Source organism: Amblyomma americanum, chromosome 9 (genome assembly GCF_052857255.1).
Source record: "Amblyomma americanum isolate KBUSLIRL-KWMA chromosome 9, ASM5285725v1, whole genome shotgun sequence".
Classification (NCBI taxonomy): Eukaryota; Metazoa; Arthropoda; class Arachnida; order Ixodida; family Ixodidae; genus Amblyomma; species Amblyomma americanum.
Window position 1 is genome coordinate 73,036,146 of NC_135505.1, and position 24,509 is coordinate 73,060,654.

General features: G+C 42.9%; 1 long non-coding RNA gene across 2 annotated transcripts; it reads left to right on the forward strand.

The window, feature by feature from the left end:
* The first annotated feature begins 3,797 nt into the window (after positions 1-3,797).
* Positions 3,798-23,990, forward strand: LOC144105302 (uncharacterized). Of its 2 annotated transcripts, none has more exons than XR_013308750.1 (4): positions 3,798-3,896; positions 21,683-21,771; positions 22,121-22,229; positions 23,842-23,990. It is a non-coding gene; the product is annotated as an uncharacterized LOC144105302 (long non-coding RNA). The 2 variants fall into 2 exon arrangements; XR_013308751.1 differs by lacking the exon at positions 3,798-3,896 and adding an exon at positions 6,011-6,157.
* Positions 23,991-24,509: the final 519 nt, after the last annotated feature.

The window sequence follows — 24,509 nt, forward strand, 5'->3', positions numbered from 1 at the left end:
TGCATGTTAAAGATCCCCAGGAGTCGAAAATATTTGGAGGCCTCCACTATGGCATCTGTTTCTCTCTTTCAAACCGAAAGCTTTACTGGCCGCGATCTTGCGATTTCGCCGTGGCGGTGCTCCGAGGAGGCACATGACGTCACAACGCGCGCCTCGCCGCGGAGCCGAAGCGTTTTCGCTGGGCCGGCGGCGGCTGGCGGACTCGGCGCTAAATAGAGACGTAATAGCAGAAAAAAGAGGAGCACTCGCCAAAAAAGAAAAAAGGAAAAACAATGACGTTTCGAGGCCCGTACGGGTCCCTTGTTCACAATGGCAGCGGATGGGCGAAAGTGGTTACTTATGTACGGTGCAGGTGACGCAATGAGCATGCGTAGATCTCAGGAAGATTACCCCTCGTTCGGTTTAATACATGTGGTGTCGTTTGGATTTGAAGTGATCATAGAAATAAACGGGACGATAAATACTTCTCCGTCGCGATGACTGAGGCGTTGTTCCAATCGATGGCATGGGATGCAACTTGATAGTGTTCAGCCAAGGCATTTTCTTTTGTGCGGCCTTTGGCGACGTCATTTTGATGTTGTTTTAAGCGCCTGATAAAATTCCCTGATTCGCCGATGTATGCAGCTTTGCAGTCCTTGCAGGGGATCTTGTACACCATTCCGGGGAATCTGTTTCTTTCAACCCAGTCTTTAACTCTGACAAGTTTTTGCTTCAGCTTACTTGGTGGCACGTGGGCGATATGGACATTGTAGTCCTTGAAGACCCTGGCTAAGGCTTCGCTCACTCCTGGAGTGTAGGGGATGCTTGCTCGCTTGCTTTTCTTGGTGGCCGTTGTTTCCGCGCTTCTATGTGAAAAGCGGCGTTCTGCAGTGACTATCATATTTTTCGGGAACCCGTTGTTGGCAAGATCCTTCCTCACAATTTTTAGTTCGGATCTGAGTGTCCTCGGGCTTGAACAAAGGCGGAAAGCGCGGCTGAAAAGTGCAGATGCAACGAACGAGCCTGCGCCACCAGTTTTATGGGCAATTCTTCTAATCAAACCGAAAGTCTGAATAGCTTGCCTTTTTGCCTGAGAAAGCCATGCAGTCGCTGATCCTGTTTAGTGAATCATTAAGCCAAGGATTTTTACACTCTGACTTTCCTGTAGTGGGGTTCCTGATAGAAAAAGACGGATTGGACTTGCAGCAAGTTTACGGCGTCCCCAGCGGTTCGCGACTGACGTGTATGTTGTTTTATGCACGGATAGCTGAAGTCCGATGGATGATGCGTAATTACACCCCACAAGTGACACCCCACCCGCCCCGTAACCATTATCTAGACCTCCGCACACACAGGCCTCCCGGGTAGCGAGGAGGTTCACTCCCTCGCCCGAGGTCTCACTTTTCGCGCCGGAGTTGGACCCCCTCCCCCCCCCCCCCTCATCCCAGAAGCGTCTACTTACGTTCAGAGATACTCTTACCGAGTACCGAGATACCCGGCGCGTTTCCGCACCGCATCCTCCCTCCCTAACCTTAACCCAGGCCTCCCACTGGCGCCGTCTCCAGACCCGAACTGTTCCCAACCCTATTCTTCATGCCCGTTGCCCCGATCAATTGTCCTCTTCCTGTAAGCTCTTCGGGAAACGGGAGACTTTCTTCACGTACTCCTCACATGTCCTGCCTTCCCACACCCTCCATCCCCCACCACGGCGGAATCATACTGGGAGAGTCTCCTGGCCAGCTCAGCTGCTACTGGCCAGCGCCGTATAATTACCGACGCCCTGAAGCGGATAGTCCTCCAAGGGCTCTCTTTGCCCTTTAAGGGCAGCCCCTAAGGGTTTCCTCGTGCCATGTTAGGGGTTTGCCCCATCTGTATTGCTTCGCAATAAATGTTTTCTACCACCACCATCTGCGGCCCACCATCCATCGGGCGGAAGAGGCCGCTACCAATCAAAGACTGCCAGCCAGCCTCTGACCGCGGATGCGGAACACCCTGTCTCCCAGACCTGCGTGCCGGGGCGGGAAGCAAAGTCTTCACCCGTGGGAATAAAAGTTGTGCGATGAAAGGGTATCGTTTATGCGCAATTCATGAACATGAAACTTCTGCGGCTGGCCGTCAGACATTGCAAAGTATACTAGCTTCTTTCTGTCGGAAGGTGTTTGGGAACAGTAATTTTCCCACACGACCAGCAGCGTGTATTTATTTTAAAACCTTTTTCTATGAACAGCTGGAGCACACCGAAACAGTTATAGATATTGTTGACCGAAATCGTCCAAGCGGAAAAGCTGTTCGATTTTTTGTTATTTGAAGCACGTGGTCGTAGCCTCTACAGAAAGTTTTATCACCTTCTTTTCCAAGGTAGGGCAGGTCTCGTCGGGTCGTCAGAAATATCAGAGAAGTGTATATTTCAGGGGCGGTGTCTTTATTTTGTGTGCCTTCATGACGCAAATAAATTTTTAATAGTTCATATACATTTGAAGAAACAGACCCAGACATTTGTCTAGACGGCTCAGCAGTACATGATTTCAATTGAGTTGTGTCGACCACGATTCCTTGAAACTTGGCACTTCTGCAAAGTCCTGACACCGATGTATAGCGCTGTCTTCCTTCCTGATTCCGTGTTTGCCAGATTCGATTGTCTGGGATTGAAAATGTACAGTTGTAAGCATGCTCTTTTAGCCAAAACCAGGATGACTTGAATTTTATTCGACTCCTTCAGAAAGTGCTCGAGCATGTTGCTTATGCTGTGTGCAGTTTGTTTCCCGCACACGCGACAACACGCAACAACTCTATGTATTACGACACCACGAAATTAATCTGATTTCAGCGTTTCCGGATAATGTGTCATCGATGTAATTGATTCGAAAGAACACTAACGGCGAGTGCTTCATTCTGAAAGCTGTGTCATACCTGAAGAAAATGCATCGACTAGTTGTAGCATAAATCACACTCATCCCACTCTCGTAGCGGGGTGGGTGATTCTACATGGCGCCAGTTGCCAACCGATCTGTGAACTTTAACCCCGGAAGGTCGGTATCGGCCGGTTCCCAAGGTGGGTCGCATCTTGATGCGTTCAGAGTTCAATGTTTCTAAAGTGCGTGCATTGAGAGGGAATCTGCGAGCAGGAAAACTTCAAAACCGCGGGAACGGCGAATGCTTCACTTTGAAAGCAATGCATGTCCTCTTTGTAGGAGGTTGACAGTGAGAGTTGAGTGCAAGTAAGGAAAGGTATATATTTCGTGCATAGCGAGGCAATTGGAACTCTCGTTTCGGCTACAGTTAACTATGACTAGGAAGATCCGCCAGAATCGTTCTAAACGTATTGTACGAGCTGCGATACAGAATATGCGGGGTGCTTCATGCTATGTGCGTCCTGAGAAGAAAGGAGATAGGTTTTTGCTTTCACGCGAGTTATTGTCAATTACCCTGAACCACGACAGCCTGCTGTTCTTTTAAGCCACCGTATTTACTGAACCCATTTATTAAAATTCGTTTCAGTTATAAAGAGGCGCACCGTGCTATTCTACTTGAGTAAACTTAAAGCATATGCAAGTTTTGAACCTGCAAACAAGTGCCTGAGAGGCTATAACTTCGCGTACGTCCTGAAGCAGATGATGGATGAAAGCTGTACTTGCATGCGGCTATTGTTTACCGGAAAAGAGCGTGCCTATTTAGGTTTTATGCATGATTTTGTTCTAATAACAAAGGAAAATGGCCGTGAAGAAACAATGAACTGAAAATTATTTGCGTCCCAAGCTGCGCTCTGGAGGCTTTACAAAGAGCACTTAACTTCGGTTCTCACCAAAAGCTCAATTATTATATCATGATTTTGGAGGAAACATCCTCTCATATTGGAAGGTCAGTGCAAGTCAGAGCCCCCCAACCGGATGGAGATGTGTTTTTAGAAGCCCAAACAGGTAGAGATGCGTAAAATCATAAATGAATGATACTTGCAAACAGCTAAATTAGTTTTGGGGCTGAACAATATTTCCACGTTTATGTAAGCTAACTTGTATGACCTATTTACTTCTTTAAACGAGTGCCAATCCTTGCGAAGAAAGTTCATTGTCGAAGTGCATGACGTTAACTTAATAGACAACTGTTTTCACTACAGAGTTCTCATTTTCTGTTCCTGCCCTTTTATGTCTCAAAATCTTTCACCTAGGTTTATGTGATGTATGAGATTATTCCACTAAAAGCCGAACGCTGGAAAAATGAATATACTTAGCATGGTGGATATCTTGATATTCTTCCACATGCCCATAAACTAGAGAGCAATAATGCAATCGATAAATTGTTTAGAGAGGATTGAATCGCAATTTTGAATGCTTCAAGCAGAATTCGTACCTAGGCCCCAAAGACTTTTTTTTTCGAAGGAAGTCATGAACGTTAAGCTCGTGATTCAACAAGCGAAACGAGCGGGCACGGTAGGTTTGTCCACAGGGCGGTTACGAGAGAGTTGCGTTGAGGCTTTTAGGATTAGCACCACCCAGGCGTTTGGACTTTGAATCGAATTGGCTGTTTGAGAAAGGAAATGGCGCCTGTAGACACCTGCACCGCGCCGTAACGGAAGGTATAAAGGAGGGACTAAGAGAAGAAAGGAAGAAAAAGATGCCGTAGTGGAGGACTTCGGAATAATTTCCACCACATTCTTTAACGGGTACAGACATCGCAGAGCACACGGGCGCCTTTGCATTTCGCCTCCGTCGAAACGCTCCCGCCAAGGTGGGGTTCAAAACCTCGTACTCCTGATCAGTAGCCGAGCTTTCAGTCACGGGAATGAAGAAGCCCAGTATTACCCACCGAAGCGCCTTGCGCTTACTTATCCGGATCAGGATAAAAATTCCGTAGAAACAGTGCCATTATCACTAGCAATGACATCAGTATTACTTTAGAGCGACTCGCACGCCTTAAAACCTTAGAAACATTCCTGAATAGGAGTGCAGTGCTCTAATAACGCGATGCTGCCGATGCCCAAGACGAATCGGTGCAAAAATAATTATAGAATTGCTAATATAAAGTAAAAACATATGTTCAAAATATACTTTCCTCAAAAAGAAAACGTGAAAGAATTATAAATGACGTTCGGGGCTATATCGTTCGCCCATAACTAGTAAAACTGATGTGTAGTGTCCTTTGAGCGGAATTTCAAAGCTACAGGTGAAGATTTCAATGAATGCACTGACAATCTGTTGGAGTTTAAAGCGCACGCATTCATTTAAAAAGTTCGTTCATCTATGCAAATGGACTGGCCTCCCTCAACGTTATTTGAGTCGTACAGTTCCCAGTGGGAACTAGTTTACACGTTTGTCTTTTCTCAAGGCTCACTATTTTGGAGAGTTTTAATAGCCGGCATCTCGCCGGAGTTTCACTCGTTCTCTTTTAGCGAATTTTATTTGTGCGGTAGGCAGGCTAGTTCTGTAGAACTGAGTGAATAGCATCCTTTGACAGGTGCGACAACTTCCTGATGAAAGTAATGAAAAAAAAAGGCAATTGAACAAGTTGCATTGTTTTGCGCGGTATACTCCCAATTAAAAGAACCCTTAATCGAAAAAGGGGACACCTTTTCAAGAGAAGCGAAATATTCAGGCTGCCGACAACAAAGTATATTAGAGATGCAGTTTGCCTTTTGGATGTATTCAAGTTACTAATGCTGGCAGCTTTAAACTTCCTGGCAAATATGCGACCGCTTGCAAGAATCTCCACGTTGTTAGCCTTAAATGGCTGTCTGCGGAGCCCTTGAGATGAGCGGAGAATAGTAGGGGCGCGAGAAAATCTAGGCCACTAAAATCTCAAAGAACCATACTCATTACGTGAGCTGTCTGTATTTTCCGCTCACCAAGAAGCAGCTGGCGCCTTAAAACAGCTAATAATCCTGTTTTTGTTGTTTTAGTTTCACGCTTCTTTTTATTTTGCTGTGATACAGCACCTTTTGTTTATTCAATTTTCGATTACAAACGTATACAGGGCGATTCTTTTTGCCGCATAAAGATCTACATTTTAAGAACTGGGAGAGATGGATCGATGCGGACTCCGCCGGCGGACTGTACAGCAAGGCGGACATTATGCACATGATAAAGTTCAATGTTTACATTTTTAAAACAATGTAGTAAATCTTTTATTTTTAATTGTCGGGAGCAAGAATATATTTCAGTGCTGAAGGCCTTCATCACTGAAGGTGAGCGGTGTATTTAAAGTTTGTTTTCCTAGAATGTGCCTCGAAATATCTAACGTTGAATTCGCATTATTCAAACCTAGCGCAGTTGGCTTATCAGTGTTGCATATTGTTAAAATGATGCTGCTACGCATACTATAGTTTCGAAATCAAGGTAACTACTACAGTATAGTTATATTCGCAAAAGTTGTCGTTTTTTTTCTGCATTATAAATGAAAGCTACCACTTTTTTATAGTTATACCTAAAAGGCGAGAAAGCCAAGGGAGCGAGATTCCGCATGCGTAATTTTTCTTAAATATTTTTAACCTCGTTGACAGTATAGAACAGTTTTACTGTCTATAATGATGGCCTTTGATTTCAAATTATAATTTCCTGCCTGAAATCTAATGCAAGAAGCTATATTATTCTTGTGGAATTTTACATGTTATCATTGATGTCTACAATGTACTTTAGGTACCTCTTGCTGTATAATACACTTGCACATACACACCGATGTATTTCTTTGATCTTCTGACATAGAAATCTACCACCTTTAAAAAATAACATGAATTATACTTCTCCTGCTTTTAAAATAATGATTGTTGATAGCGCCTGTCACACACTTTACAATGTGGGATCTTACCTCTGTGCCTATAAACTCTTCGAGTCCTTATCTGATCAAAGAAATGGCATAATGAATTTAGGCATGAAAAAGATCACGCGCAATGTAAATCTGCTAACATGGTTCTAAAATCTGCTGGCACTGATAAGGTAAGAGTGTTGGTTTGCCTTCATTTTTTAAAGTGGTGCTTCAGTTGTAGAAGGGTGCATTTTAATCTTCAAACATACTGGAGTAGTTTATCAAGCAGTTCGTTCTTAAGCGTTTAACATATACAAAAATGAAGAATCCCAGGATCATGAGAGATATTACACACGCCGAAACAACAATTAGAAAGCAAACAGAGGGCAAACAGAAATAAGTAATAATGCAATGAAAGTAGTGTCATTATTCACATGAGTAGGGAACCAAACTGTCTTCTGAGCGAGTCTAAGGAGAACTTTTATAATGTAAGGCTTTAGAATTTTTTGAATGAGACATCCGGCGAATTTTGGCGCTACGCCAATCCCTTAAAGTCTCCAACTACAGGAAGTTACCACAGTTAAGAACGATCTGAACGCCTTATTTCACTTTTTCTTTAGTCTTTACTTTCGACGACTGTCACCAATATTAAGGGGCGTAAACATGGGGCGTAAGGGGCGTAAACATGGTTCTTAATAGTAAGTAAATTGAGGCCCAAGACCTGATGAAAATTTAAGTCAATTTCTGTTTAAATATGCATAGAAGGCCTCGAAATACCTAACAAAATTCCGCCCAACGCCACTAACTACAGCTTCCATCTTGGCTGCATAGAAACATGCCAAAACTATTCCGATGAGGAAGAACCTTTCCAATTCTGTTGTCAGTAAGTTTCAACAAATTTTTCTTGAGTGTACTTGTTCTAAGTTGACGAACACGTTATTTTTAAACGCGTTCGGATACACACGTTACTGCTTTAAATTAATACTATATCGAGATCCCAAAAATAACAAACTCCTTTCCTTAGTGCGTCATATCTCGCGAGCACTTCGTCGACCTCGGAGGAATGCCACTATAGAGTGTTTTGAACCCCCTTTCATTGTTGGGCTTTATAAAAGACCAACAAAAATATATCAATGTTCCAAACATCTTGTCCGCTGTTAGTCTTGTTGTGAGCAAAAAGCTACCTATGTAATCAAAAGAAACTTACCTCTTATCTGCAAGAAATAGAAAATTGGTGCGCGAAGTAGCAAATCGCGCAAAACCCGGACATGTGTGCAATTATGTCTGTTAACTGAGAGAAAAATGTTGTGAAATATCTTTACTACACTTCCCTTAGGTAAGTTCATAGTTTGGAACAGCGCAAGCATCTTGGCTTGAATTTTACTTCAGACCTACGCTGGAACATGCGCATAGATATTTTTGCTCCAATGTGTGCGGGAAAATGCTGAGCCTAAGCCGTAATATCCGTAACGCAACTTCGGACGTAAACATACTTATGCTACTGTGAAAAGACCCACCGCGGTGGATCTATGGTTAGGGCGCTCGGCAACTGAGATGGAGATCCCAGACTTCACGTACATTATATCGCTCAGGCTTTACTGCAATTGCACTTGTATCGGCGAGGAGTAAAGTCGCCTACACATATACACATGTCAGCTGTGAGCCTGAAGGGATAAAGTACATAGGCTCACCCACATAATAGTTTTAGGCCAATAAATTACACAGCGACGTCACATCCACATCGAAGCTCAGCAACAAGCTTGCATCGCCACACATTAGTTTCGGCAGCGCCTCAGCAGACCTCTTTGGAAAAAAATTTATTTACATATGTACACATGCCAAGGTGACCGGATACATTGACATTCACCGGTATACATGACGCTAAGTATGTAAGGCGAGTGAGTTAAAGAGTTGCCATAAGCATCTTTAAGCAACGAACAGGAATTGCTTCTGAGCGATGGAAGACGGAATAGCATACCTATTCGTAGCAGAGTGAAACAGCAATAATCTGACACGGAAAAAAAGACCTTAGCGCCAGCTTGGTCTAAAGACCAGAACAAGGCAATCGTTGTTAACAGAAATGAATGGGCACGACCACAGCCGGAGGAACTGTTTCTCTCACAAAAAAAAGTTCGCTTGTCAAGAAACTGATCAGCTCCCTTCGAAGACGGCCATGTATGGGCCACACAGCGCGGCGTCGAAAGCCATCAGCAACAGCGGTGCGTCGATTGCTCTATAAACAAAACAGACCCGTAACAATTAACGGGCGAGAAAAACGGCTGCTGCGGAAGCGGCCGCGAGAGACAAAGCTCGAAATGCACTGCCCACGGAATCCCGCATGAATCGCGTGCCAAAAGATACGCACCGCCACGCAGGTGACTGTAGCGTGGCGATTAGATTCCGGAAGCGGGCAATTTGGACAGGTACTGGAGCGTAAAACACCCCACCGCTCTAGCCGATCACAAGTAGGCAGCACTGCCAAACCAAGTTTCCAAACAAAGTCGCGTAGATGGTCTGAAAGAGGGGTCGACGCTATGCGCGCCCATTGAACGCGGCACATCGGTAAGCGGCGAGCCGCCGGCGCAGCAGGCATCAACAGCAAGCCCACGATGTCCACCATACGGTATGCAACGATGTTGACATCAGGCGCTACTGAGCTTACATGTCTGAAAAAGGCAACTGACGTAGCATAGAAAGCGGTAGGCTGCTCTGATTGAGATTCATGATTAACAGGGGCCGAGGGATTCAAAAACGCAAAGTGCCTAAAAAGTACCGCGGTAGGGTTCGCTCCGGAGACGCCTCCCCCGGCAGGATAAGCAAAATGCACTTCAAAGCTAACAACGAGGGCGTGGTGGAAAAGTTGGAAAGGCAAAACCGCCTCTCTCCCGTGGTTGTCCAAGATCAGGACGAGCCACAAGCTCGGTTCAGCCTGACCAAAAAAAAGCAAAGCTTAACTCTTCACCCGCTTTATGACGCGAAGAGGTGGTTTAACAATGTAGCAAAGGTACCAGAAGGCACCCAACATGACCGACTGAACCAGGTAGCTCCTCTCAAGCGGATGCATGTCAAATGTCTGCGCCCTCTGCAAACTAGCTGTAATGCTCTCTACGACCGTAGACCACATACCATCCCATTTTCTGCCACAGTCGTAGGCCACGCGTAAAACGTGCATCTCAGCAGACCACTGCAAAGGTATCGCACATGTAATTCGTATCTAAGGAGACCCCACAAAAAGGTAATGACTCTTCGAATAATTAAAAGCAGCTCCCGATAAGGAGGGGTACCCATAAAAACGTTTAAAGCTTCGAGCACGCTGCGTTCACCAGCTAAGTAGAGTGTGATGTCATCTGCATAAGCAGTGATGCGTACTTCCTCAATGCCTGGCAGCGCCAGTCCTCTAATAAGAGAGTGCTGATTGACTGCCAGGAGGAAAGGCTCTAATGCTAAGACAAACAAAAGGGGGGAAAGCGGACAACCTTGACCAACGCCGCGGCCAACATCAAATGCGCTACTTTACCAGCCATCGAGGAACTGGGTGCTTGAAATGTTTCTGTACATTTCCTTAATGAGAAGCACGAAAGAAGGCCGGAAACCGAAAGCATTCAGTGTACCGTAAACACATTCATGTTCTAAAAATTCGAACGACGGTTTCCAATCTAACTCAGGATGTAAAGCCCCACAAAAATCTTCTCCGCTTACTTTAATAGCACTGAATATCTAGTGGCCTCTGAACCTATTAATTCGGCGAACAAAGGGAACATTACTGCAACAAATTACAAATAACCGCAAATTCATCTGCATTAAATGAAAGGCGCCGCGAGAAAGGAATCAAGTAGCCACGGTTGGCAGGCCTTTTGGTTATGATTGAAAGTCGGATTTCAAATAAATCAAAGAGCCGCTGCGGTGGCTTAGTAGTATGAGCGCTCGGCTACTTAACCGGAGTAGCCGGGATCGATCCCGACCGCAGCGGCCGCGTTTCGGTGCAGGCGAAACGCAAGGGGCTGTGTGCGGTGCGATGTCGGTGCACGTTAAAGATCCACAGGTGGTCGAAATTATCCCAGAGCCATCCAATACGGCACATCTTTTCCTCTTTCTTCTTTTACTTGCACCATCCTCCCTAAATTTATGGCGTCGTTCGGGAGTCCACCGAGATGTGAGACAATTACTGCGCCATTTCCTTTCTTCAAAAAGAATTTTCGATTTTCAATTACTCTGAAGAGAGCAGTTCTTATTTATAGGAAAATTGTGAGGGATCCTAACACTCCATCTAACCAAGCAAAAATTGAAAATGTTCCGGCTTGCTTCGAGATTTATTTACGACAAGTATAACCACACCCATTTGCTGACGAGAATATGTAAATCAGCAAGCTTTAAACTTTTCAGTGCAGAGAAAAGGTGAAGAGGTTGAAGTTCTTTTGGCCGCTCAATTTTAAGATTATAGCATCAAAATCGTTTGCAGTTCACCTCCAATGAAGCATCTGCAAATCGCCATAGCCCTTTCCTTACAGTGCGACGTTTTCGAGCCCCATATCTCGGTAATGGGGTTACCATATTGGATACCTAATTTAATATCTGCAGCGGGCACTTTTGTCTAAGATATTAAGCTTAATTTTGGAATATGGCGGAGTACTTGGCTTGAAGCGCTCTGGCACGGGTCGGCCCGGTATAGCACTGCCTCCGGGATTAGCCCGGTGCATATTAGCCCGCGCCTTTTCTTTCGCTCTTTGATCTTCAATCCTTTACCTCTGGTATACTTTCAGCACGCGGCAGCGAGCGTGCTTGTGTAGAGCCAGTAGGCAGGCCTGTGCACTTTCCTCTTCCTTCTTCTCAGCAACATCAGTCAGTCAGTAAGCATTCAGTCAGTCAATAATAATTGGTTTTGGGGGAAAGGAAATGGCGCAGTATCTGTCTCATATATCGCTGGACACCTGAACCGCGCCGTAAGGGAAGGGATAAAGGAGAGAGTGAAAGAAGAAAGGAAGATAGAGGTGCCGTAGTGGAGGGCTCCGGAATAATTTCGACCACCTTGGGATGTTTAGCATGCACTGACATCGCACAACACACGAGTGCATTAGCGTTTTGCCTCCATAAAAACGCAGCCGCCGCGGTCGGGTTCGAACCCGGGAACTCCGGATCAGTAGCCGAGCGCCCTAACCACTGAGCCACTGCGGCGGCTCAGTCAGTCAGTCAGTTTTCGTAATGAATGTTTTCAGCAAAGCTTTTCAGTTGCAGTTACCTAAGTTCGCATGATACTGCCTGAATGCGTCGGGTAAAATTTCTTCGCTGATGCATTTCTTCAGGACCTGAAATCATATCTACTATAGCACGCTTTAAAAATAGCAAGGATTGAGTCCCAAATTACGCGTTTAGTTTTCTTGTTAAATCATTTTGTTGCTGATTTGTTTGTCTATTTTCAACGCAGTTATTTGTATATTGTGTCATGTTGATACAGTTATTAAAGTTTACATGTCTACAATGTGCATTTATTCTGATTTTCCACCACACCCGCGATGTCTGAGTGATGGGGGCGCTCGGCTATTGATCCGGAGTTCCCGGCTGCGTTTTTATGGAGGCAAAACACTAAGGCGCCCGTGTGCTGTGCGATGGCAATTCACGTAAAAGATCCCCAGGTGGTCGAAATTATTCCGGAGTCCGCCACTATTGCACCTCTTCCTTCCTTTCTTCTTTCACTCCCTCCTTTATCCCTCCCCTTATGGCGCGGCTCAGGTGTGCGCCGATATATGTTTGTTTGTTTATTCATACTGTCAGCCCAAGAAGGACGGCCAGTATCAATCTGTATCCACAGGAGTGGAGATTGGTTGGTTGTGAAACTTTATTTCCAGCGGATATAGAGGAGCGACACGAAGTCGCCCCCCGCTTAAACGGCGGCCGCTATCCCTTGGGCAGCGGCGGCGTCTTCAGCCAGCTGGAGGAGCTTGATCTGTATCCCCGGGTCGGGGCTGAGCAATAGAGCCTCCCAATGAGCAGAGTCGGTAATGAAGTGACTCGCGGGTAGGGACTGCGGGCAGTTCCAGATCATATGATTTAGATCGGCTTTCGCATCACAATTTTTGCATTTGTTTGAGTAGAGTCCTTCCGAATAGAAGCTGGGGATTTGGATAGGTGTTAGTTTGAAGTTTACGCCAGGCTTTGGCCTGTTGCTTGGAGAGCGTTTTATCTGCTGGGGGGAATCTGAGTCTTGCAAGCCTGTAGTGCTGCAGGATTTCGCTGTAAGAAAACAACCTGTCCTTGCCAGAGTATAGGGCGGGTGGGCTGCACGACCCAGCTCGGCGGGACAGTAGGAGTGGAGAAAAAATTACACAGCAAAGAAAAGGTAAGTCTCGCTCTAAGTGGACAACAAAAACATTTAGAAAGTGCAAAGCAGTGGTATTATATGTAAAAAGTGGCATGCAGCGAACAAGTAAAACAATACGCTCGTATTATACGCATTAGAAACAGAATGTACATAGATGCAATCATGTCAGGGAAGACGAGAGCTTCTATCCCAGCAGTAAAAACACTGACAGATGTAGATATCGCAAATCAATCTGGTAGTTCATTCCATTCTTTATTCGCCCTTGGAAAAAAGGTGTATTTGAAAGTATCTTTGCGTGTAAGCGGTGGTTGTATGTATAAACTCTGCCTGTGTCTGGAGCGTTGGTCAGGTGAAATTACGCAAAATTCAGGTAAGGTAATCTGAACCTGATTATGAATAATTAGAAATAAAAAATTAATCGCTAAATCTTAGTCCTTAGTTTTAAGGGGGGTTAGTTTGCACGCCTGTATATTTCAGGAGGAGAGTTCCCGTGCTGGTATTTATTAAATATGAATCATGAAGCCTGTCGTTGAATCCTGTTCAATTTTTATCTGTTAGCTGCAGAGTGTGGGTCTCTTAATATTTTAGAATATTCAATAATGGCCCTTATTAGCATCTCATAGGCTATAGTTTTCTCTTCAGGAGTTGCATTATACAGTCTGCGCCCGAGTCCACACAGATCTTCATTTGGCTTACTACATACTTCATTGCTGTGCGTGTTCCGCCTCAAATCCGGAGTGAATATTAATCCTGAATATTTATATTCTGTAGCCGTTTTTAGGTCGTGTGGACCGATACTCTAATTATAACTCAGGGGCACCTTATTCCTTGTGATAGTCATAGAGATTGATTTAGTTGCGTTCAGTGACATTTGCCATTCATTGCACCAGTTTAGAATTTTTTGTAAGTTGTTAAGGTCGAGCCGGTCAGTCAGAGTCAACCCTATTATATATGACGCCGTCGTATGCGATCAATCTTACTGAAACGGTTATATCAGAAGGCAAATCGTTAACATAGATTAGAATTAACAGAGGCCCCAAAACACTGTCTTGAGTTTCTCCAAACCAAACAGGATTAGACCTGGATTTAATTTTATTTATTTCATCACGAGACTGAAGATAGAATGTAAACCATTTAGTAACATTGGGATTTCTAACTATTGCATCCATTTTTGCAAGAGTTCAGGATGTGATACTTTATCAAACGCTTAGGCGAAGTCTAAAAAAATTATGTCAATCTGTCCTCGAATATTTATTGTTTGTGAAAGATACTGAACTGTCTGAACAAGCTGCGTTATTGTAGACCACCTCTCACAAAAACCATGTTGCACTTGTGATAATAAGCTGTAAGCTTCCAGATAGTTTGAGAGATGATAACAGACTATGCGCTCAAGCAGTTTGGAGCAGGTAATCGTAAGAGAAATGGTCCTGTAGTTACCTACGTCTGATGTGCTCCCACATTTGTGAACCGGAATTATTTTGACTTGTTTCCTGGCTGTAGGAAATGTTTCCTGGGTAAGCAAAGATTATAGCAACATATTTAACGCCCCACTGAGCATACCTATATAAAACTCATTCGGGAGGTCAGGGGCCGGTGGATTTCTTGGTGTTAATGCGCAGAGGACGGTTCAGGACTCCATCCTCGTTGATCAGATGGTCAGAGACTGGAGGGCGATCAGAGTAGTAATAAACGTTTGGGAGTATGCCATAAACGTTGGTGAACACGGAGGAAAAAAAGAAAGTACATTTTCAGCACGAACTTGAGTACTTCGTTCATCTTAAGCTTTATGTAGCTTCTTTGTGGGGTTTACATATTTCCAAAATTTGCTAGGTGATTCACGAAGAAAAGTTTTCAGTGTTACATAAAAGAATCTCTCTTTGAATTCCTTCAAAAGATGATTTAGATCGAGCCTTATGTTATGAAGTAAATAAAGTCTTGTTCTGGGCAATTGGGTCTCGAGAACAAGCTTTCCATTTCCTATTAATCCTCCGTTTGACATGAAGTATTGCCCTTGTAATCTGTGGCTTGTTCTTTTGCCCTTTTTGACACTGATTGGAATAAATTGCCTAAATATAGGCATCGTAATCTTGGAAAAAAAGTCCCACAAGTCATCAGTGCCAACATTTGATTCATAAATTGACATGAAGCTTTCAAACGGCCTTTCCAGGTAATCCAAAACAGTAATATAATCAGCAGCTTGAAAGTCGAGATATTGGATGCTTGATTCCTGTTACATGTTGTACAAGGACATGTTCAACGACAAAATAACCAATTTATGGTCGGATAACCCTTCATCAACAAGGCATGCTTTCACATATGTTGTCAAAGCACTGGAGATCAAAATAAGATCAAGTACTGATGACCTGATTGAAACTGCTATAATGTGGTATAAGACAGATACTGTGCCATTTCCTTTCTTTAAAACCTATTATTTTTATTTATTATTAATATTATTATTATTATTATTATTATTATTATTATTATTATTATTATTATTATTATTATTATTATTATTATTATTATTATTATTATTATTATTATTATTATCATTATTATTATTATTATTATTATTATTGCAGGACTTCGGTCCAAACTCTGGTACAGAATTTACTCTGATAAATGTTAATATACGTAGCTTGCGCAAATACTGGGACGAGTTTAGAACTATTGCAGAAGGTGCCATTGATTTTATAGATATTTTTGTGCTAACAGAAATTAATGTTCCAGATTCCTGCCTAGAGTTGTTTACCCTGAAGGGCTACCAACCAATGTTTGCGACTCGTTTTTCCCGTAGAGGGGGTGGAATCGCTGTTTTCCCCCGGGACACGTTTAATATATCTAGAATGGATATATCATTTTCACATGCCGAATGCCTAGCTTTGGAACTATGCTCCAAGTTAACGTCTCTTATGTTGCTGGCAATTTAGCGGCCGCCATCAAACAGCATCAGCCGTTTTCTTCTAGAACTGGAAATAATCTTGCAGGCTAATAACACAATAGATCAACTCTGCATAGCAGGTGATTTAAACATAGATACGCTATGTCACACTAAAACGGTTGTGGCAGATGATCTAGCTGTTCTTTCAACGTTTGGCATAGAAAATGTTATTAACGCACCGTCTCGCGAAGAACCGCTGGGTGGTAGATTGGTCCAGTCGTGTCTTGATCACATAGACGTACGTGCTCCTAACTGCGATCTGTCGTCAGCTGTCATTAATCAACGTTTAGCCGATCATTACTTTACTGTTTGTCGTTTCTTTGACCGTACTACTAATAAGAATCCAGGGCGCTCAACTTATGACACTGCAAAAAATAACGTGCACGTTGCTATAGTGGATCAGCGCAAATTAGATAATCTAATTGGAAACTTTGACTGGCAGGCATTATATAGGTCTAATCCCCCGGACATAGTTTATTCTTGGTTCTGCCAGCAATTAAACAAGTTAGAACAGGCATGTAAGCGGATCATCCGCAAAAAACAAAGACGTAATCATGTCTTGTTTAATTATACTATTATGCAGGCAATTTCACATAGGGATTGGTTATGGAAACGTCGTAAACGCTCCCCTAAATATATTGAACTACAAATCGAATATAGGACCGCAAGAAATAAGGTTGTTGCGCTTATTCGTTCCGCTAAACGTCAGTATTACCGTGAACAGTTTAAGCGAGCAGCCAGAAACCCCGCCAAAACATGGTCACTGATTAATCATATCAGAGGCGTTAACAGAAATGAGTTCTTTTCAAGAAATATTTGCATGCAATCTTCAAAAAACCGCAGAATTATTCAACGAACACTTAGCACGTGTGTCTCGCTCAAAATCATCCTTGCCACAAAACAGCTGTTCCTTGACGCGTACCATATCGCCGTCCGCCTATTTACCGAAGATGTCGTCAGTAGACCTTGCGCGCATAATCTTCAATTTCAAACGGAATAAACCACCGGGCCTTGATGGTATTACTGTGGCCCTGCTTCAGAGAAATTTTGAAGTTCTGGAGAATATTCTTCTTTTTATCCTTCACGGATTCCTAGAGACTGGTATGATACCAAGTACGCTAAAAACAGCAATTGTGAGGCCGGTATACAAGGGTGGCAAGAGAGAGAACCTTGAAAATTACCGACCAATTTCGATTTTGCCAATACTTTCACTAATTTTAGAAAAATTTATGCTAGAGTGCATGTCATCATTTTCGAAAATATTTTCTCTTCTATCTGACCGGCAGTTCGGATTCATAGAAGGCCGTGGAACGATTTCACTGCTCGAAGAATTCTCGGACGAGTTATACGCGGCTTTTGAACACACTCTGTTTGCTTGCTGCCTGTTTCTAGATATTGCCAAGGCTTTCGACACAGACAGTAAATCACAAAATATTGTTGCGAAAATTGTACCTGTACGGATTTAGAGGTCCATTTCATGAATTGTTGAAAAGTTACTTACAAGATCGCTCACAAGTCGTAGCCCTCGATAACAACACAGTCATTAGCAGCCGTCAGATACTGAAAGCGGGCGTTCCCCTGGGATCTATTTTATCGCCATTACTTTTCAATCTATTTATAAATGACTTCGCATCAACAGTGTCTAATGCCTTAATCTTTCAATACGCCGATGACACAGTTTTACTTTCAAAGCACATTTCCTACAAACATGCTGTTGCTTTACTACAAGAAAACATCTGTAATGCGATGAACTGGTTTTCTCTGAATGGCCTTTTGACAAACCAGCATAAAACGAAATTAGTCTGCTTTAGAAACCCCTTGAAGACAACTGTACTGAATGAATCCATCTTTTTACACTGCCACAATGATAAAGACTGTCTTTGTTCTCCAGTTGAAAGTGTCCATTGCATAAAATATCTGGGTGTTTACTTTGATGCTGACCTTACGTGGAACAGTCACTTGGCACACATTTGTAGTAAATTGCGTAGCAATGCCTGGTTACTGTTTACTGTTAAATCTTTCATACCATTATCGGTAAAAAAGACAATCATGCACGATCTAGCATACAGTGTTCGGAGATACGGCATCACTGTTCGCGCACTGCTCTCAAAAGTGGTATGACCGTGTAGACACGCTCTTAAAAAGTATGTTGAAAAGTACAGCATATGCACCTTCCTTTCCACCTTCAGATAACTTATTTAATATCCTTGGTCTTCCTTCCTTTGACCGCTTATATATACAAACCGTTGTTCTCCGACACTTCTGGAATCCTGCGTTCAAGATAAAATCAGTTGTGGCCAGCACGCTACGTAAAGGCCAATGCTTTAAAATCCATAGATACGCGACCAGATACGGCAAAGCAAGACGCTGTGTATATGTCCCTACATTATTCAATAGCCTTCCTGATGATGTGTTATCCGCTACTTCTAAGGCAACTATTAAACGCATGATTAAAACTCTGTGAAAAGCGTTTGTGCCAGAAAACAAATGACACTTGAGATATGTAGTTTTTTTTTTCTTTTCTCTTCAGAATATGTATTCAGTGTGTGTACTTTATTATGTGACTTGTATTGCCATCACTTTTCGCTCGCCGATGTTGCCGGGCCTAGTCCTGCAAGCCTCCTTTTGGCTTTGACAGGCCCGATTCTGTATGTATTTCAATATGATGTGGCAATAAATTATTATTATTATTATTATTATTATTATTATTATTATTATTATTATTATTGTTTTCTTCCTTGTAAAATAGCCTGTGAAGGCCGTCAGCGCTAATAATAAAATAAAGGACATTCCGGTGCCGGGGAACACGCGGGCTTTACAATCACTTCATTTAAGACAGGTTTGTAATGTGTTGTAACGTGTACAATAGACTGTTTTACGTTGCCCGTCATGCATGTACTCTCATTGCGTCTTTGTGTTCGTAATGAGTTGCGTCGTTTTATGGCGAATGCTCTAGCACATCTTAAAGAACGAGCGCTGTTGGGCTGACAAACGTTTGTTTGATGAACATAATGTAGCGTCGGAATGGGCGCCTGCGCTGGTACTATGCCTTGCGCTTGGCAGCACCTTGATCTGTGTTATGTCGTTGGACCGCACACGAAAAGTTTAATTGACCACTGCGACCCACCCGCGCTTTTGTATACCATGCCTTCCTAGGTGTGCCTTTACGTGATTTTTTTTGCGCAGTGTTTAGAAGCTCAGCATTAACAAGCTAGCACAAAAGAGAACTTTTAAGTTCATATCGCAAATCATTCCTCTATTTCAACTTTTTATTTCGCTGAACTGAAGAAGGGCTTTACTTATATGATAAGCATTTAATTAAACAACTTGATGTACGACTAAATCACATCTGAGGTTGACCCGTCTGCACAAGAAGGAAAGAGTTTACTTTCAAGGAAAAGAAAATGTCTCCCTATAGTGTTGTCGCGTGCCTCGTTGCACTCTGCATATATTGATGTAATATGAAAAGAAAAACGACAAAAATTCTGGTAATGCGTGCACAAAAAACACACGAACAAACAAACATTATGAACAACTGCGCTATACAGTTCGGATTACCCAATAATAGAGAGTAATGAACAACACTATCCATAAGCCTGAACACTTTACAAGCATTTGAGGGCGCCCTCAGATTGAGATCCTCCGACAATAGCATCTTACTTACACGGGCAACGGAATCTTCGAAAACTGTGTTGTTTCTAGTGCAGACATGGACCACTGCGCCAATTCAAGGGCACCAATTATATGGTTTTAACTTAAACGACAAACCAAAAAGTTTCCGGGTGCCTGATGCAGGAAAAATAGTGTAACGGATAAGCCGCTATAGCCGCTTTAACGTGCACTATAAGCCTTATAAGCCGCTTTAACGTGCACTGACATCGCACAGCACAAAACGCTAAGGCGCCCGTGTGCTGTGGAATGTCAGTGCATGTTAAAGATCCCCAGGTGGTCGAAATTATTCCGGAGCCCTCCACTACGGAACCTATTATCCTTTCTTCTTTCACTCCCTCCTTTATCCCTTCCCTTACGGCGCGGTTCAGGTGTCCAACGATATATGAGACAGATACTGCGCCATTTCTTTTCCCCAAAAAACCAATTATTATTATTATAAGCCGCTAAAGCTCTTATACTAAGAAAAAAACGTCAGAAGGTAGGGTGTAACAATAAATGTTTTATGTTTAGCAAGAGAGCGTTGAGAATTCAGTAAAGCAAAAATGCGGCTTTATAGTCGTCGGCGTTGCGAGCAACAAGTGTACGGACAGCAACATACGTAGGCCACCCTAGGTCTCGCCACCTTGCGGCTTCATCACAATCTACCCACCGGATTGTGAGGAAACTGACCATGATGTGAAATATCAATACAATTTATGCCAAGCCCCACCAGTGCCAGCACCTACCATCGCAGGGCAGTGACTTGTCGCTTATCTGCTGCACCATTGTGCCAGGAAATGTATGAGGACTCCCATGTTTATATGAATGAATAAGGTCAAGAATAGCCAACTCCACACAGATCGGTATTAACCCATTAAGGCTAATTTGTAATACCCTTAAGGCGAAGGTTAGGTGTCCCGTCTTCGTTCATCGAAACCTAGAGCTGAGTGTCACTCACGTGTTCCACAAAAAATGGGAAAATAGGAGTCCTATCTAGACATGGTCTGAACATTACCTAACGTTCTTGCCTCTAGATCTGTGTTGTGAATACTACTGAAACCCCTGTTTTCATTATTGATGGCAAACTTAAGCTGGCATTTCTCTTGTTTAGATGAAGAAGCTCGATGACGCAGGGTATTGTACATTTACAGGGTGATTGTTTAGGCGCTTCAAAATATTATGCACATGTTTGAAATCGTACAGCACCTATCAAACTTGAGTAAAAATCGCCGCAGGCAAGGCACAATCTTCGTGGTATTGGAAAATGTCAGCAACAGGTCATATTAATTTGGCATCTATAATTGAAAAAGATAAGGAAGATCTGATTGTTTTTAACAAGAATTATGTTAATGCTTTTTATACTAAAATCCTGCCACATGAGCCGAAGGCAGTTAATCTTCTGTATAGTTTGGGCATCCGCCTCGAATTCAAGCTTTCATCTGGACCGCCATCGGGTAGCCACCCCTGAAACACTGGGTCCCACTTCTTAATTTCTCTGCGGTTGAATACAAGAAAAAAGGCCTGTGCCCCTCAATTGTTGAAAAAAAAAAAACATCTGCCAGTGCGCTCTTTGTACAGTTCTGACCTTCCGTCTATAAAATTCAACATCATGATCCGTATGGATACTGTGAGGAGATGAAAGGAGGATAAAATTAATTTCCACGTGACTGAAGTAGGAATGCGAAGAATTCTATAGGCCTTTTGCGTGACAACTGCCTCACGCTTTTTTTATCTCTTCAGCCAGATTAGGCCTATTAGCGGCGCCCATACCCGCTTTATTTCGGCGAGAGTAGCGTGAGCATGGCGTTTCTAACGATATCTGTTCGTCTCGAGGCCTCCTGCACGCGATTACAACATACAAGTAGTGACGACGGCAGAACAAAAACACAACACAGACATGAGCTCAAACGCAGGGCAGTTTCGCAGTTATTCAAAAAAGCGGTCAATGATGAGGTGTGTCACTGCTATCGGTTCGATATTGCTTCAGGGGTAATATTTGATGCGGAGTGTGCGTTTAGTGATGCTTCAGAGTGAATAACCATACGTTTTGCTCCCTTTTGCAGGTGACGAAGATGCACCACTAAGGAAGAACCAAAAATGCTCTGGACGTTTCTGAGCATTTCATTATTGGTGACGTTTTGCCACGGCTCGTGTGCGTAATGCTCCGATTGTGACTATATATTTTCTATACAAAGGCAGTAGTTCGTAAAAAGAAATGGAAGCATAAATTGGGAAAAACGTTTTTGAAACTGATATGGCAGTTGAAGCTTCTTTTTTTGTTAACGCAATTACTGTTGAAGCTTCAGTCTCTCCAAATTAAAGCAGTTTGAAATGAAGATTTTTGTTTATATGTACATATGCAGTGAAGGTGAATGTCCCAGCTTCTCTTTTTTCGTGAAGGGGTTAAAATCACGTAGTACTGCCTCATCTGATACCTTTTAAAAGGCGCATTCGGGGTATCAAATAATTCAATAAATCTAGATTGCTTCTTGCTGTTACAGTCGATTGCAAGCTACCAGACGATGCCTCTTTGGAAAATGGAATGAATATGAACGTTTCAAGTCCATGTGTGAGATATTCATGCATAGGCGGAGTTCTTTTCACGGAAAAGTAAGACGTTTTTTTTTTTATCTTGAAAACTATGTGCAAGATCCTTCTTCATACACGATGCGCTAGTCTAAAGGGCAAATTTTATCGGCGTTACCAACTGCACACTGATACATTTTCTATGAATTCCTACTCCGGACGATAACTTACAACGGAAGAGAACAAACTACTCGTACATGGACGAATTCAAGGCAAAAAACATTATAAAGAAACTGCTGAATCAAATCGGCGAATGAAGATTGCAGTTTGACCTTCAGTTGACCGTATTTATTTGAAAATCCGCGTACTTGTGAAAAAAAAATTCAAAATGTTTTCATAACGAACATTGAGAAGTGCCAGAATGCTCTGTTGACCGCCAAACAATTATTTAATGCTTAGTGTATTTGGCAGCGTACTGGCATTGTGATCTTCGCGATAAGATCACACTGTTCTATTTCGTATATCATGTGGCTGCCGCAATATATCCAGCTATATGTCCTTTACTTAATCGATAGCGGTTCATCAAACCAGAGGTGTTGGTGATGGCTGCTAAAAGGAACTCGAATACCTGCTTTGTCTCCACCCCTCACCGTAAAGCTACACATATCTAAAGCACATGAAGCGCACGCAGCCTTCGTCACATCCACGAAGAAAGTGTACTTAACTTCCATAGCCACACCCGCAGAAGATACCACTGCATTATATACTGAGCAGTTGTAAATCATTCGTCACACAATTTTCTTGCAAAGCCTGAATCGACGACACTTTATGTGCTCTTCTGTCAAAAATAAATCTTCACGCGACAGCGGCCTCACTTTATTCTACAATTCAAAACCGGTAAAACAAAAAGCGACACCTCGATTTCGCTTCATGTCTGCAATAATGTCGATGGTTCTCAGGAAACATTGAGATGTGCAGGGAACTCTGCAAATATCTAAACTACAGTCCTCTTGACAGAGATCGACTGGACGTACCGCGAATATTTGAGCATTCAAGTTGATAGCAGTTTTCGCATATTAGAAAGAATGAAAAGAGACCAGTAACAAGCATTTCGTATTTCAAGTCTGACAAGAAGGCGAAATATCCTGAAGTGGCAGCATTTGTAGCCAAATATACCTGATAGAAGAGAACCAGAGATGTACGCACCAATACATCTGCGGCAAAAAAAATTATGGTCGATTTGCACACCTAGAAAAAATGCAAATTAGGGGCGCTAGTAAGATTTTCCTTATGGCTAGGGTGTTCAGATCGTTTTCACGGATGGCAGTTGTTTGGACTGCGATAACGAGTTAACCTTTATACATGCTGAATTTGTCTTCCTCTCCATTCATGAATTTCTGCGAGCACAAAAACGTGTCTACGGCCAATTTGGCTACATTTAATTCCTAAATTGCTAAGATTGTTTTAGTTGCCCTGTCCTTTTTTGACTCAGGTGCAGGCCTAAATGAAGAATTAATGGACGTGAAATGCAACCCGAAATTGAATCATTTAATTCTTCTCTCGTAAAAAATGCTTAAATATGTCTGAATTGGACATAAGCCTATAATCTGCCTCCCCCGCGAAGAGAACATAAAATTTTCAATTCCTGCATCAGGCTTCCTGTTTGATAACGCGACGACTGTGGTGTTTTTTGCAGATGCCACATGTCCGATGACCCGAAATGCACGCAGGCATTTATCCGAACTGGCCCATATCCAATGTGCTGTGGGCAAGCAGTCATGTGCACTTGATGAAACAATAAAAAATTCACAATTTATTGGCATAGAGACCAAACGCAACTTAATACGGGAAGAAAAAATCATTTTGGTTTGCTACTAATAAACTTCGCTGTCTGTATCTGGATAGCCCCCCCCCCCCCCCCCCTTCTCTTTAGGCAAGAAGAAGAATGTGTATATCGGGTCATGATAACGATCCGACTGAGATTCGATCGCAACCTTGACACTCCGCGAAATGCAATGCAAGATGGTTCCTTGGTGACCTGCTTTCTATATCTTTTGCGTGTTCACGTAGTCGATCGTTTATGCAGCGTCCCATCTCTCCGATGTAGAAATTGCCACATGAAGTTGGGATCTTGTAAAAAGCACCAACACGAGAGTTGGCAAACTTCCGCTTATGATTCTTCTGGCAGCCTCTTTTTCTGCTTCCTTTCTCGTTCACACATATGCATAAACCGCTAATTCTTTTTCCTGGCATAACATTGCGGGGATTGTCAATATTTCCAAGCTCTTGGTAATGCCACTGCCCGTGCTATCTTTGAGAGAAGTTGAACTGCCGCGCCGAAAGTTGCGACATGTCTTCATGCCT